Source organism: Artibeus jamaicensis, unplaced genomic scaffold (assembly GCF_021234435.1).
Source record: "Artibeus jamaicensis isolate MK-2021 breed Jamaican fruit bat unplaced genomic scaffold, CSHL_Jam_final contig_525, whole genome shotgun sequence".
In the NCBI taxonomy this organism is placed as follows: domain Eukaryota; kingdom Metazoa; phylum Chordata; class Mammalia; order Chiroptera; family Phyllostomidae; genus Artibeus; species Artibeus jamaicensis.
In genome coordinates, this window is record NW_026521874.1 from 862430 (window position 1) to 876666 (window position 14237).

Here is a 14237-nt window from a genome sequence, read left to right on the forward strand (position 1 = left end):
GTGGGGGACAGTGTTTCTACAGCAGAAGGCGCTCAGGTGCCCCCAGGGAGCTGACCGAGGCTGTGGCCCTGTGGCTGCCCTGAAGGACTGTGCTGTTTCTGCCCCAGGACAGGCTGCTGTGGCGGCAGACACCGCTGGGCCTTCTCGGAGGGGAGCCCCCCCCTTCTGCACGCACGGCCGGTCCCAGGCCCCACTGCCCGTTAGTCGCAGGTGCACCGCTGTGTTGGTGGGTCGTCAGGGGTTGTGTTTCATCGTAGCCGCTTCTCTCTATAGGTCAGTGGGTTTTAATAAATACTAGAGCTTTGAGTGGAAAAGAAATGGTGGTATTCTCTGCACACGGTGGGAGATTCCCGCTGTGCCTGAGTAAAAGGGACTTACACTCACACATGTAGTCCCCGGCCCCTCTCTCCAGAGGCGACCACTCCTGCCACTGTGAGTGAGCTTCCCGAAAGCCTGTGCATTTCTTTTCATATGGTTCTTAAAAAGTTAAACGTACTGGGGTGACGCTGGCTAATCAGACTATATAGGTTCGAGTGCACGATTCTGTGATGCATGTTCTGTACACTGCATTGGGTGCCCGCCACCCACCGTCAAGCCTCCTGCTGAAACGTCTGTGTATCCATGTCAGTCGGACTGTCGCTCTCTTCACTTGCAAGAGCTCTTTGCATATTAAGCAATTCAGTCCTTCTCATGTCACGTGGCAGGCAGGTGCAGCCCGACCTCCCTGCCCCTCGATGTACAAACCCTCCGGACCCTGGGAGGGTCCTGCTATGCTTTGCAGGAGTCACTGATGCGCCTCGGGCTGCGGTCCTTTGTGATGACCACTTCCTCCTGGGGAGGCTTTTCCTCAGGCTCGTCCAACACGCAGTGGCATTTCTGAGAAGTCCCGTCACTGCCAGGGATGAACTGTCACCAGCTGTCCTGGTGTGGGGTGTCATCCTGCAACCCTGCCACTGCCGTCCGTTCCGAATTTGGTGACCCCAAGTGGCCAAAGAGTGTGAGCTGATTGCAGCTGACTCGTTCGTCCCTGGAGGCGCCGGGCGGTGGGTGGGTGAGAAGGGAGGCATGAAGTGTCTGGGGACAAAGGCCAGTCCTCACGGGGGACCCGGGACCCGGCAGGTGGAGGAAGCTGTTCTCACCAACACACGGCCAGCTGGACACTGCCAGGAAGAGCCCGGCCGCCCAGCAGGCCCGGGCGTGGCCCTCCACGCACTTGGCCTTCTTCTTCGATGGTCACGGACCAGGCAGTGTCTGCCGGCAGGCGGTGCTTGTCGGCACACCCTGGCGCAGTAGTGCGGACAGCACGTTCACGCGTGACAATGTCACGTGAGGGACGCTTGTGAAAGAAAACCTCTAAACGACTGCTAACCATGGAAAAGAAAGTTTGGTCAGTTACGCTGAGGGAAAGAATTTTTCTTTCTCTTCTCACAAAGGAGAACAGTGTCACAAACCCACGGTCCCACGAGGAGGTGACCACAGGCTGTGCGGGTAAAGAGTGTCCTGGTGGCAGTGTGTCCGGGAGACTGTGGGACAAACAGAACACTGTTCCTCCCGGATTTGGGGGTAATTGTGGAATTCGTCAGCTTTTTAAAGCCTGGAATTTGTTGCGATTTATATTTTCATTCTCTCTATATAACCATATTTGTGCCATTTTGTATGGGTGGGTTTTAAAGAAAAAAGTTTTTTTTGGTGATAAAGAAAAGAAGTCTTTATTCAAAAGCTATTCAATTTTGGAATAACAGCTTTCCACCTGCATTAGTCTTTCTCTCTTTTTAATCCCCCTCCACCTCCCTCTGGTTTCTGTCAGTTTGTTCTAAAGGAATTAAAAAAAACATATTTTATTGATTATGCTATTACAGTTGTCCCATTTCCCTTCTTTATTCCCCTCTGCCCTGCACCCCCCTCCCACCCACATCTCCCCCCCTTTAGTTCATGTCCCCGTGTCCTACATATAAGTTCTTTGGCTTCTACATTTCCTATACTATTCTTAACCTCCCCCTGTCTATTTTCTATTTAATATTTATGCTACTTATTCCCTGTACCTTTTTCCCCTCTCTCCCCCTCCCCCATGATAACCCTCCATGTGATCTCCATTTCTGTAATTTTGTTTCTGTTCTAGTTGTTTGCTTAGTTTGTTTTTATTTTAGGTGTGGTTGAACTCTTGAGTTTGTTGTCATTTTACTGTTCATATTTTTTATCTTCTTTTTCTTAGATAAGTTCCTTTAACATTTCATATAGTAAGGGCTTGGTGATGATGAACTCTTTTATCTTGACCTTATCTGGAAAGCACTTTATCTGCCCTTCCATTCTAAATGAAAGGTTTGCTGGATAGAGCACTCTTGGATGTAGGTCCTTGCCTTTCATGACTTGGAATACTTCTTTCCAGCCCCTTCTTGTCTGCAAGGTTCCTTCTGAGAAATCAGCTGACAGTCTAACAGGCACTCCTTTGTAGGTGACTGTCTCCTTTTCTCTTGCCGCTTTTAAGATTATGTCCTTATCTTTAATCTCGGCTAATATAATTATGATGTGCCTTGGTGTGTTCCTCCTTGGGTCCAAATTCTTTTGGACTCTGAGTTTCCTGGATTTCCTGGAAGTCTATTTCCTTTGCCAGATTTGGGAAGTTCTCCTTTATTATTTGTTCAAATAAAATTTCAATTTCTTGTTCTTCCTCTTCCCCATCTGAACCCCTATGATTCAGATGTTGGAATATTTAAAATTGTCCCGGAGGTTCCTAAGCCTCTCCTCATTTTTTCAAATTCTTGTTTCTTCATTCTGTTCCGGTTGAATGTTTATTTCTTCCTTCTGGTCCATACCATTGATTTGAGTCCCAATTTCCTTCCTGTCACTGTTCGTTCCCTGTACATTTTTATTTTTACACTTTGCATAGCCTTCATTTTTTCATCTAATTTGCGACCATATTCAACTAATTCTGTGAGCATCCGGATCACAGTGTTTTGAACTGTGCATCTGATAGGTTGGCTCTTGCTTCTTCGCTTAGTTGCATTTTTCCTGGAGCTTTGATCTGTTTGTTCAGTTGGGCATTTTTTTGTTTTAAAGGAAGAACTTTCTTTTTCTTTTTTGTTTTTAAATATTTTATTTATTTATCTTTAGAGGAGAAGGAGAGAGGGAGAGAAACATCAATGTATGGTTGCCTCTAGTGCATCTCCCGCTGGGAACTGGCCTGCAGGGAGCTGGCCTGCAACCCAGGCATGTACCCTGACTGGGAATCGAACCGTAATCCTCTTGTTCACAGGCCTGCGGTCAATCCACTGAGCTACACCAGCCAGAGCTGGGTCCTTTTGTTTTTTGTCTTGTCCCACGTGTTACATAGTAAGGGGTGGAGCCTTATGTATTCACCAGGGCGGGGCAACCCACTTCGCTGGGTTGTGACACTGTATGTGGGGGAGGGTCCGAGAGGGAACAGTGGCACTTGCTCCTCTCTCTGCTGGTTTTCAGTCACTTCCCCCACTACCTACAAGCAAACTGGGCCCTTCTGGTGCTGATTCCCCGGTGGGTGGGCTTGTGTGCATTCTAGGACCCTGTGAGTCTCTCCAGCCAACGCTCCTGTGAGGCTGGGAGTTTCTCCCGCTGCCACCTCATCCCCCCACAGGTGTTTCTGGTCAGAGGTTTGAGGCTTTATTTTTCCATGCTGGGACCCCAGGTTGCGAGGTCTGCTCGCTCCCTAGTTGTTCCTCCTGGTTTATCTGCATGTGAATGTGAGACCTTCTGGTCCACCAGCCGCTGCCTTGCTGAGTCACCAGCTACTGCCCTTCCCACCCTGGTGCTCCAGCCACTGCCTTGCCGCGAGTCCTCTCTGCCCGGCGGCCTGTCTCCACCCCTCCTACCCATCTGGGTGAGTATTTCTTCTTTAAGTCCTTGGTTGTCGGATGTCCGCACAGTTCAATTTTCTGTCAGTTCTGGTTGTTTTCTGTTTTTAAATTTGCTGTTGTATTTGCTTGGTTGTGCGAGGAGACACGGTGTATCTACCTAGGCCTCCATCTTGGCCAAAAGTCTTTAAAAAATTCTTTTCTTAAACAGGTCTCCTCAAATTGAATAAACTCCAGGTCCCACCACACCCGGACCCCACATTGAGTTTGAAACTTGTGTTGTAAATATTTTATTCCAGTTTGTAACTTGTCTTTCAATTTTCTATACGGCTTTTTTCTCCACTGTGCAGAGGTTTTAAATTTCATGTAGTCTAATGTAATCATACCTTCTTTTCAACATCTCTGGTTTTTTTTTGTCTTGCTGAGAAAGTCTTTGATTTCTTTTAGAACGTCCAATTTTTCCTTTATATGTTTAAATATTTGATTCATTTGGAACTAATTTTTGTATAAGAATATTATAAAACTTCATCAGTTTTCTGACCGTCATTTATAGAATAATCAATCTTTTCTATTGATTAGAAGTGCCACCTTATAATATATTAAACTCTCATAGTAATTTGATCTATGTATCCAAGTCTGTTTTATTGATCTCTTTGTTCATACACCACGACCAAACAATTTTATTTGTATACTTAGAATGTGTTTTTATGTCTGGTGAGGTCAGCATCCTTCCTTCACATATTTTTACCCCGAACAGCTTCCAGGCTGTACTTTCTGGGTCCACACGAAGGTCGGAACCAGTGCCTGGGTCTGAGAGGTCCTGCTTCCGCATTTGCCGTGGTCACAGCCAACTGTGCGGCTGGTCTGGGGACAGTCCCGTGAGGTCGGGCCTCACACCCAAGTGTCAGTGTGCTTTTCTCTCTGTTCGACGTTCCCTTTGCCCCTCAGTGCTCTTCGTGTGCATCCTGCAGGTTTCTGGTTCAGATCATCCTTACAGATATTTCTCTGTTTTATGCGATGATAAGTGGGGTTTTACCCCCTCCCATTGCAGTTTCTGATTGGCTGTTCTTCTTGTAGAGGAAAGCTATTGAGTCTTATATATTGTTACAGGCAGTAACATACAAGTTATTTTCACCAACGGATTCTCCTGTTCTAGCTTGTCCCGCTCTGTTCCGGAACCTGCGTAGAACCCTCCTCGTCCCAGTCCGCCCCACCCGGTTCTGGTCTCACCTGTAGCAGTTTTGTGGTTTGCCCGGGTTTTCCCCTTTGGCCGTCAGACCATCTCCAGCGCTGCCTGCCTGTCACCCCCGGTGCCCCCGCTCTGTGTGGATGGGGCGCTGTGTCTAACCTCACAAAGCCCAGGTGAGGTTTGCCCACGGGGAGGCCCCTAGCCCAGCGCGGAGCCGGAAAGTGCTCGTGTGCACACTGCCTGCACGTGCTCCCTAGAAGGGTCCAGGTGCCCACACCGCACACGGGCTGCGGACAGGGCCAGCCGCTCCGATTTCAGTGCCAGGCGGCCCTGTGGTTGGTTAGTGCCGCAGCCCCAGCATTAGCTCTCTGGCCACAGCTGACTTCCGCAGCCTGAGGGCTGTGCCCTCGGAACCACGTGCCGATCGTGGGACTGCGCTTTCTCGGACAGCCCTTTCTGCCACCACAGGACACCCAGGAAACTGCGTGGCCGTTAGCAACTCTGCAGACATCTGGCACACACACCTACACTTCTGGGAGCCTCTGGCGGCCTGGCGGGCCCAGCGAATAGAGGGGCTCCTGTGTGGTCTGTTTCCAGCCAGAGCCAGGGGCGGGGAGCAGTGGGTGGTTCAGTCCTTTGATTCTTCAGGGCGGTGGGTCTCGGGCAGGCAGTGGTTGTCAGAACCGGGCGATTCCTCTGCGGTGTCACCCAGGTCCCCGCTCCTGGCTGCGGCGGACGGCTTCCTTTGCATCCCTGGTCACCTCCGAGCAGGCCCATGAAAGTCTCTGCTTTCTCGCACTGCAACTACCTCACGTGCAAACCTTACCTGGGCTTTGAGAGGTTAGAATCTGGCGCCGAGGGACAGAGTCTCTGCCTGCCCTTGGGGACCAGACGTGGCTCTGGACGGGGACGCTTCCTCCCTGGGCCTCAGCCCACCCAGGCCTGACCCGTCACGGCAGCGTGTCCCTCCTAGGTGGGCGCAGTCCACGAGGGAAGGGGGGCCCTGTTGGAAGCAGGTGGGACCCTTCTGTAGATGAGGGGACAGACCGACCCGCTCAGGCCCACACACGGTCAGGGCTGAGTGGGACGCTCAGTTCAGGCTTTGTTCACCAGCCTTTGCTTTTTCTTCTTTGTCAACTGATGGGGTTCGTATAACAGAAAATTAGCCACTTCATCTGGGCGCCACTCAGTGGCATTGGGCACACGCACGATGTTGTACAAGTGCCACCTTGAAACCCTGTCCCCACGCGCAGTCACATCCCACTCTGTCCCTCCACCCACCCCTACAGCCCATGGCCATCACCACCTTGCTTCCTGGTCTGTGGCCTGGCCTGTTCCGGCTGTGCCCTGTAGAGGGCGTCACGGGGTGCGTGCGTCCTGTGCTTGCCGTCTCTCACTCAGCAACACATTTTCAAGGTTCTGTCACATTGTAGCACGTCAGGATTCCGTTCCTTTTCACGGCTGAATCGTGTTCTGCTGCCCGGCCACACCTGTCTGTGGACACTGCCTGGCCTACCTTGTGGCTGTCGTGAAATATGAGCACGAATGTCCCCGAGCACCATTCTTCCCGCTGTCTCATGCTGCTCCTCTCTCTGCTGGGCCCAGTTACGGGACCCACTGCTCCGCCTGCAGAACAAAACGGGAGGGGGGGGTCGGCACCCACTGCCGCTGTCACACAGGGCTCTGCAACCGACCGAGGAACCGGGCGGGACTGTGGATGTGGGGCTGGAAGGAGCCTCCCACCTGCAGACTCCTGTGGGTGCCACTCCCATGTGTCGGCAGCAGCAGGGTCCTGATCCGGAAACCCTGCTGGACCCACGTGCTCCGGAGAAGCCGTGGTCGGAAGGCCTTGAGTTCAAGGCCGCCGTGGGTCACAGCGCCTGCACGCTCTCAGTCCCTGTGTCCTGTGTAGGTGGGAAGCAGGAGTTCCCTCTTCTGCCTTGGCGTGTGGGGGGCCTGACACAGGGCTTCCTGTCGCAGGGACTAGGTCGTTAGGGTCTTCAAATGATGCGATTTCAGCCCCGGGAGGAAGTCCGGTGCGGTTTCCTAGCCTTGGACTGTTGCTCACTTGCATTGCCAGGTAGCTGGTCCATTATGCAGCCACCTGAACTTCTGGGGAAGGGGGAGGTACACATGTCAGGTCTTTTTCACCCTGGAGGCTTGGGGGACAGGGAGCCAGACCGAGGGGAGAGGCCCCAACCGCGCGGGTCTTCGCAGGCTCGCTTAGTCGCTGGCAGCCCTGGCTGGTGGCTCCTGGTGCTGAGCACAGGCGGGTGTTCTCTCTCCTGCTGCCCACGCACATGGGCTGGCGGCTGCAGGAGCCCCTGTCCAACAGCAGGGGGGTGGGGCGCTCTCATCCCACCAGGGGGAGTTGCCGCTGAGCTGTGTGGCCAGACAGTGGGTTCACCTCTGTTTCTCTCCCAGCTTTGACCACAGCTTGGTGAGAAGGAAGCCGGCAGTGAGGTGAAAGCCATCTTGGGGGGGTGGTGTGCCCGTGCGCCCGTGTGCCCGTGTGTTTAACCACTGCTGTTCCATGGGCGCTGGGTACCGCTGCATGGCGGATGATCCTGTCCTCTCTCTCCCCCGCCCTCCCTCTCTCCGCCCCGCCCCCTCCCCCGCCTCCCTTCCCTGCGCTGCTCCCTCCGCCTCCAGTTTGTAATCCGACACAGTAGACTGCAGTCCTCGCCTTCGCAGTGAAGCTCCGAGTCTGGCCCTGCTGCCTGGAAGGTAGGCTGAGATTTGTTTTTCTCCTAAAAATAGCCTCCGTTCCCTCACCTTCCCCACCAAGCTGCAGGGCGGCGGTGATGGCAGGGCCGCGGCAGAAACTGCGCCCTGACAAAGTTCTTCTCCAGCGGCTTCGGAATGCCCTTCAGCAGGGGTCCAGGAAGCCCGTGGGTGGGCGAGGGCGGTTGAGGGTGCAGGAGAGAAGGAGGGGGCGTCCCCAGACCAGCCTCCTGTCTGGCTGGATGGGGCTGTCTAGTCTCCCCCTACAGATGGATGGCTCCCTTTCCTAAGGGCAAGGCTGACCAGTTCCTCTGTCTGTGGGGGGGCCCTTCTTCTCTCCAGCCCCCAGCTTTGCAGAAGAGCCCCTCAGGGCCAGCTTTCACACCAGGCCAGGCAACCGATGCCTTCCGGAACCCAGGCTGGGTTGTCTGATTGTCTCTGATGGGAGCCTTGGGGGCTGTGGACCGGGTCTTCCTGCAGGTTGAGGCTTGGAGTGGGGAAGGGGATGTGGTCCCCAAGTCTGAGAGCGGGCTGCCACATCCCCAGCGTGGCACAGATGTGGAAGGCACAGACGAGCGACTGGCGCGTTGAGATTTGTCAGTTCACGTCTCCTAGACTGACTTGAATAATTTGTTTGTCAAAACAGATGCTCGCGGCAGCGAGTGCGTGCGAGCCTGTGTGCCCGTGTGCACGCAGCAGGCCCCCCCCCCCCGCAGGCTGCGTTTTCCCCTGGAGATGCGGTGTTTGTGGGACCACTTGCCCAGAGGGAAGTTGAGGTTGGGGGAGCCTGGGGTGGGGGCAAGGGGGAGCCTGAGGCCTCTGTAGAGGCAGGTTTGCTCCTGTCCCCCGGGAGCCCACCCCGGCTGTCCCGTCACCATGGTCACTGTCGAGGGGGCTGAGGTCTGGGGAGAGGGGGCTCACTGCCTGTCATTAGGCAGAGGGGTGGAGGGGCCGCGGGGCCCCCTCAGGGTGGAGGGCAGGGGCTGCCCAGACCCCTGGGGAGGGCAGGGTGCCAGGCCCAAGCTGGCCTGTCCCGTATCACCCCCTGTCCTGGAGGAGACCCCACCGTGCTAAGGGAAGACCAAGGGCGCAGATGGGAGCAGCGGGGGTGGAGTGAGCGCTCCCTGAGAGTGGGAGACCAGATGGAAGGGGAGGCTGGTGGGCCCAGCAGCTGCTGTGGCTGGGGTGGTGTGGGGGCGGGCGGAGCCTGGAGCCCCTCCCTCTGGGCCCAGTTTCTGAACCTGGGTGAGTGGGGCACCAGCAGGAGGGGCATACTTCCAGCGGCACGGTGCGCAGGGGGGCCTCTGGGAAGTTGCTGCCCCCGCCCCAGGTGCAGTCCTGCTGGAATGGCCTGGCCTGGCCGCTGGCGCCCGAGGACTGGGTTTCTCGGAGTGTTGTGTGGGCTCCTGTGACGGGAGGGCCAGCGGGCGTGATGCAGCTTCAGCGTGGGGCCAGGGCGTGGGAGGACGGCAGGTGGGGGCACCTGGGGTGTGGAGGGACTGGGCCGTGCCCTGGGGTCCAGGGCTGCCATCGAGCCCTGGACTTGGGACACAGAGCAGAGCATGTCGAGGTTATTCAGGCAAGTGGCTGGCGGCTGATGTTACCACCCCCACTCGCTTCTGAGAAGACGACGAACTGGGTCAGGGAAGGCTGGCGTTGCCAGGGTGCCGGGAAGGTGTCTGGGCCGGAGGGTGTACCCCGACCCTGGCCGGAGGCCTTCGTGTCTGGCTCACCCCAGAGCATGTGGGCACTCGGCCACAGCAAACCGGGTGTGGGCGTGGGCCGTGGCACACCTTCCCGGGTGCGGGGGTGCGGTGCAGATTGGGCTGAGAACTCCTAGCAATTAAGAGAAAGGGCAGCAAAGCAATTCAGCCCTTTTCCCACAGGCGGATTGCTCACTGCTTTTGCTCCCGCGTGTTTGGCGATGGGGAGGGGACAGCTGTGCTGACCGGGACGCGGAGAGGGACGGTCAGAGAGGCTGTGCCCTGAGGCTGCCTCGGGTCCCTCCTTGGCGTTTTTTGGAGCAGTTGTTCTCTGTCCTCAGGTGAACGCACAGTCTGAGCAGTTTGGGGCCCCAGGGTTCGTTCCACTCAGTTCTTGGGGTGCCAACGCCGCTGATCCGGGGACCCACCTCGAGAACTACTGGGTTAGTGGCCGAGCATCTCGGGGAGGTGTGTCCTCTGCTCTGAGTGTTTGGTTGAGGGTTGCAGGTGAAGCCTGGTCCATCGCAGGCGGGTCCGAGGCGCCCGTGCCGGGAGCCTTCCCGTGGAGCCCCGCCAGCCGCGGCCGCTCCCCGGAGGAGGGTTCTCCCGCCTCACTCTCTCAGGTCTCCCACGTCTGTGGGAGGCTCTCGGAGCCAGAGAGGGACTGGTCCGGCTGTCCTTGTCTGTTGTGGATGAAGTGGAGTTGCCGACACCAACTTCTAGAAAATTCTGTTCTGTGTTTCTCTGGGTCCTTTACAGTTGGGTACTTACATCCCACAACCTGTGCTTCTGCAGCTTTGCGTCTTGCCCCGCCCGTTGGAGAAGCCGTCTGGTCTCATCAGGGAGCCAGCTGCCCAGCACGCGGGCCTGTCCTGGTCCGGCGGGGCCGCCCGGCACAGCCCGAGCTGCGGTGGGGTTCAGCCACTGTGCAGCCCTGCCCGCCGCCTCTCTTGTCCCGCCTCTCCTCCCTCCTTGTCCCTCCCTGCCTCCCTCCCTCCCTCCTTCCTTCCTTCCTTCCTTCCTTCCTTCCTTCCTTCCTTCCTTCTTTCCTTCCTTCCTTCCTTCCTCCCCACTCCCCTGGCCTCGTTATCCCTGTGTCTTCTCTTTTACCCCATCCCCACCCCGTGTGCCTTCTCTGTCACTGGCAGCCCCTTCAGACGTGTCCACTGTGTGGTCTTGAACTTCGTGTTTGCCCGACACTGGTGCTGTCACAGCCTCCACCGTCCGAGGAGCAGGAAGCCTGTCCAGCTGCTCTGCCCTCACACAGGCCTGGGTCTCACGGTCCAGCCTGGTGGCCACATGTGCTTCTCAGGGTGACTCCCGCTGCTGCATGGCGTCCCAGCATGTCCACGGCCATGCTGTGGCTTCCGGTCCCCGTGAGGCCCTGACGGCCACACGAGCGCCACAGCAGGCACTTGCAGGCATCCCTCGGTTCCGCACAGGATCCAGCTGGGCCTCGTGGGGGTGTGGCTGCTTCCTCTGGGTGGGGCCTTCCCGAGGGTTCTCCAGAGGGCTCACCTGGCCCACCTTTCCAGTGTCTGTGCACCTCACCTGAGCTGTGCAGGCCTGCGGTCCCCCCACCCCCAAGGACGGTGGGGACTGGGCCTGAAATCCCTGCTATTCTGAACCTGTGGCTCTGTGTAGGGCACAGTGGGGACAGGCGGGAGCCCAGGAGGCAGGGACGAGGGAGGGGCACGCGTGGTCCTCAGTCACTTCTCACGGGCGTTGCCTGCCTGTGTGCAGGGCCTACACCTTTGAGAATGAAGTGTGACTTTGGGGGTCGCCTGGGGACAGTCTGGCCCAGCCTCACAGTGAGAGTCTCAAGTTAACCTTGGTTTGTGAAACCGCGTGTTCGGTCCCTGAGGACCATGGAGAACACTTGAAGAAGGCCTTCCTCACACAATTAGCTGTTCGGTCAGTTTTCCCCGCCGGAGGAGAGCCCCTGGCAGGCGCGGCTGTGGCTTGTTACCTGTGCCTTACTCACTTGCTTAGCCCACACCTGAGCATGGCGACGCTGAGGGCATTTTGGGTGCTGGCACCGAGCGGCAGACAAGACAGACGAGGTCCCTGCTCTCGTGGTGATGACTGTCATGTGTGTCTGTTAGGTGGCAAGCAGGTGAATAAATAACAGACTGGGGTAGTGCCACTCCCAGGGTTAAGCAGCCTGATTCGAGGGACTGTGACCTCCTGGAAGGCCCCCTGGAGGAGGTGACATTTCAGCTGCACCATGAGGGATGACAGTGGTCAGGTGGGTAGGCGCCAGTGCAAAGTCCCTGACTGTGTGAAGGGAGGAAGCTGCTCTCCGGCCTCAGTTCTCATTGACTGATGTGCTGAGGTGCTGGTGGGGGGTTTTTGGAGCATAACAGGGGCTGGGGTTCCCAGCCCTTCACCCCTGGACCCTCAGCCTCAGCTGTGAGCCCCCAGGAGCATGTGGACACCAGAGAGTAGGTGCCCTTTGTCAGCTGCATCCTTGGCAGGCCATGGGGGTTCCTCTGTCCGAGGTGCCCGGGTTCCCACTTCCCCCATCAGCCCCCACCTGGCTCCTCACCCCAGCTCCCCACCGCAGCCCAGGGCCACTATGGGGAAAACCCACCATTCCGCTTTTGGAATAGAGGCCTTTCTCGTGGGACTTGGAGGTGTTGCCTCATCTGCGGTGGGACTTTGGTGAGATTCCCTCTGATCTGATGAGACAGACGTGCCTGGTGCCAAAACCCCGCGTGTGTGGTGATGACAGTCCTCAGCACTGGCGGCTGCAGCTGGCTCCGGAGCCCTTTCTGCCCTGGGTTGCTAATGGGTATTATTACTCATTGTTTCCAGGCCTGGGGAACGCTCCCCACCACGTGGCTACATTGTTACCTTAGGTAGGAGATGCAGTAGGGCCACAGATGTACCTGCTTCTTTGTTTCTGCCCCCACCGCCAACGCCACCCCAGGAGGAGGCGGAGGATGTAACATTTGCACTGTTGGAGAGTTCCAGGTCTTTAAGGAGCTGAGTTTCCCTGCCCCCTGACCCTGCCCCCACGCGAAGCTCTACGCCGGGGACCCGTCTGGGGCTGGGGACAACAGGTGAGCTTGGAGCTGGGCCGGGCTCTGCTTCCATCGTGCTTGGGGCGGGGGTGGCTGACACCCAAACCCCACAGACAGTCCCGCCCCAGCCCACGGCATGGGCTGTGCCTCTGGAACCCGTTTTTTCTTTTTCTTTTAATGTCAGCCTTTAGGGTTTTTTTTAAAAATATTTTTACTTTTTATTTATTTACTTTTAGGGAGAGGGGAAGGGAGGGAGAAAGAGAGGGAGAGAAACATCCATGTGTGGTTCCCTCTTGTGTGGCCCCCACTGGGGACCTGGCCCGCAACCCAGGCATGTGCCCTGACTGGGAATCGAACCGGCGGCTACCCTTTGGTTCACAGACCGCACTCAATCCACTGAGCTACACTAGCCAGGGCAGCGTTTAGTTTTTGTTATGAAAGTAATGAATGTTCATTGTGGCAAAGTTAGAACATAGAAAAGCATGAAGAAGAAAATACATGTTACTCATAATCCTATTACCCAGACACAACTGCTAATATTGACATTTACCCCCTCCCAGATTTTTCTTCATGGGGATTTATGCATAAAGTTCACTAGTTTAAGTTGCGTGTTTTTTAAAGAAAGTTTATATGACAATGGCATTTTTTCTATGGCATGAAAAATCGCGAAGACACGCTCCAGCATGGCTGCGTGATATCCCCACAAGTCTGTCCTCGGTGACCGATCGCACAGCGGCCATTCGGGCTGTTGCCTGGTTTCTTGTCCCTCCGATAATGGGCGGCCGCTGCGTCCAGTCTCTGTCTCTCTGGGGGGCAGGTGTGCAGACCTGGTGGGCGGGGTGAGCCGGCGGGTGGCTCTGCCAGTGGGACCCAAGGTGCCTTATTGTCTCTGTGGTCCAGCCGGGGTGAGCTCTGCTTTTCCGCAAGAGCAGAGAGGTGAGTCTCGTCATTTGGGGGGGTAAGTTCAGTTACTCGGTGTTTCCTTGGTCGTTTCGGGGTTCCACACAGGGAATTTCTATTCCCTGGAGGAGGAGGGGCCTGTGCAGTGGGTGCAGCTGGCTGGGTTGCCCAGGGCAGGGGACTGAGCATGTCGGGGTACTGGTGGTGGTCTCGCCACAGTGGGGGGAGGGGGTGGCCCTTGGGGTTTTTCAAGTCGTTCCGCTAGAATTTTAACAGTCAGTCTGCTTGGAGCACAGCAGTAACGGCAGCACCCACCTGCCAGGCCCTGCTCTCAAGGCGATATACCGGTCACCTCATTCGTCCTCAGAGGGACCACACCAGGCAGGTGCCGTCCTTCTCCTCTTCTTCCAGGTGGGGTCCCGAGACCCAGGGAGGTGAGTGACCTGCCCAAGTCCATGTGGCTGGGGAGAGGTGCAACCCAGGTGAATGGAGGGACGGTGGGCGGAGCGCCTGGCCCTGACGCTGGGCCACACTGCCAGGGGAGCAGACGGACCGTCCCCTTGCTCCCTTCTGTCCGATGTCCCATCCGGCACTGCGAGGGAAGTCGGTTCCAGCAGCCGGCCTCCGGCAGGTGTCGCTGGCCCTGCCGAGAGGGCAGCGGCTCGTCCGCACGCGGCCGTGTGGCCCCAGGTGTGCTTCTCCACCTCCCTGCGCCTCCCTCTTCCGAGCCGTAAACCGGGAGGAGAGGGGCACCCGTCTCCTCCTCCAAGGCCTGCTTCCGAAGGAGCCGGGCAGGCGGGGCACGCAGGACACAGGCAGCACTCAGTGACCGCCACCTGTCGCCCACGCGCTCGCTCAGACCAGGTGC

General features: G+C 56.8%; 1 protein-coding gene across 2 annotated transcripts in view; it reads left to right on the plus strand.

Annotated features, from left to right (window-relative positions):
• Window positions 1-7680: 7680 nt before the first annotated feature.
• Window positions 7681-14237, plus strand: part of RIMBP2 (RIMS binding protein 2) — a 96712-nt gene continuing 90155 nt past the window's right edge. For both annotated transcript variants that reach the window (XM_037161059.2, XM_037161057.2), the window contains exon 1: window positions 7681-7743. The gene's annotated coding sequence lies outside the window, so the exon portion shown is untranslated. The remainder of the gene's footprint in view (window positions 7744-14237) is intronic.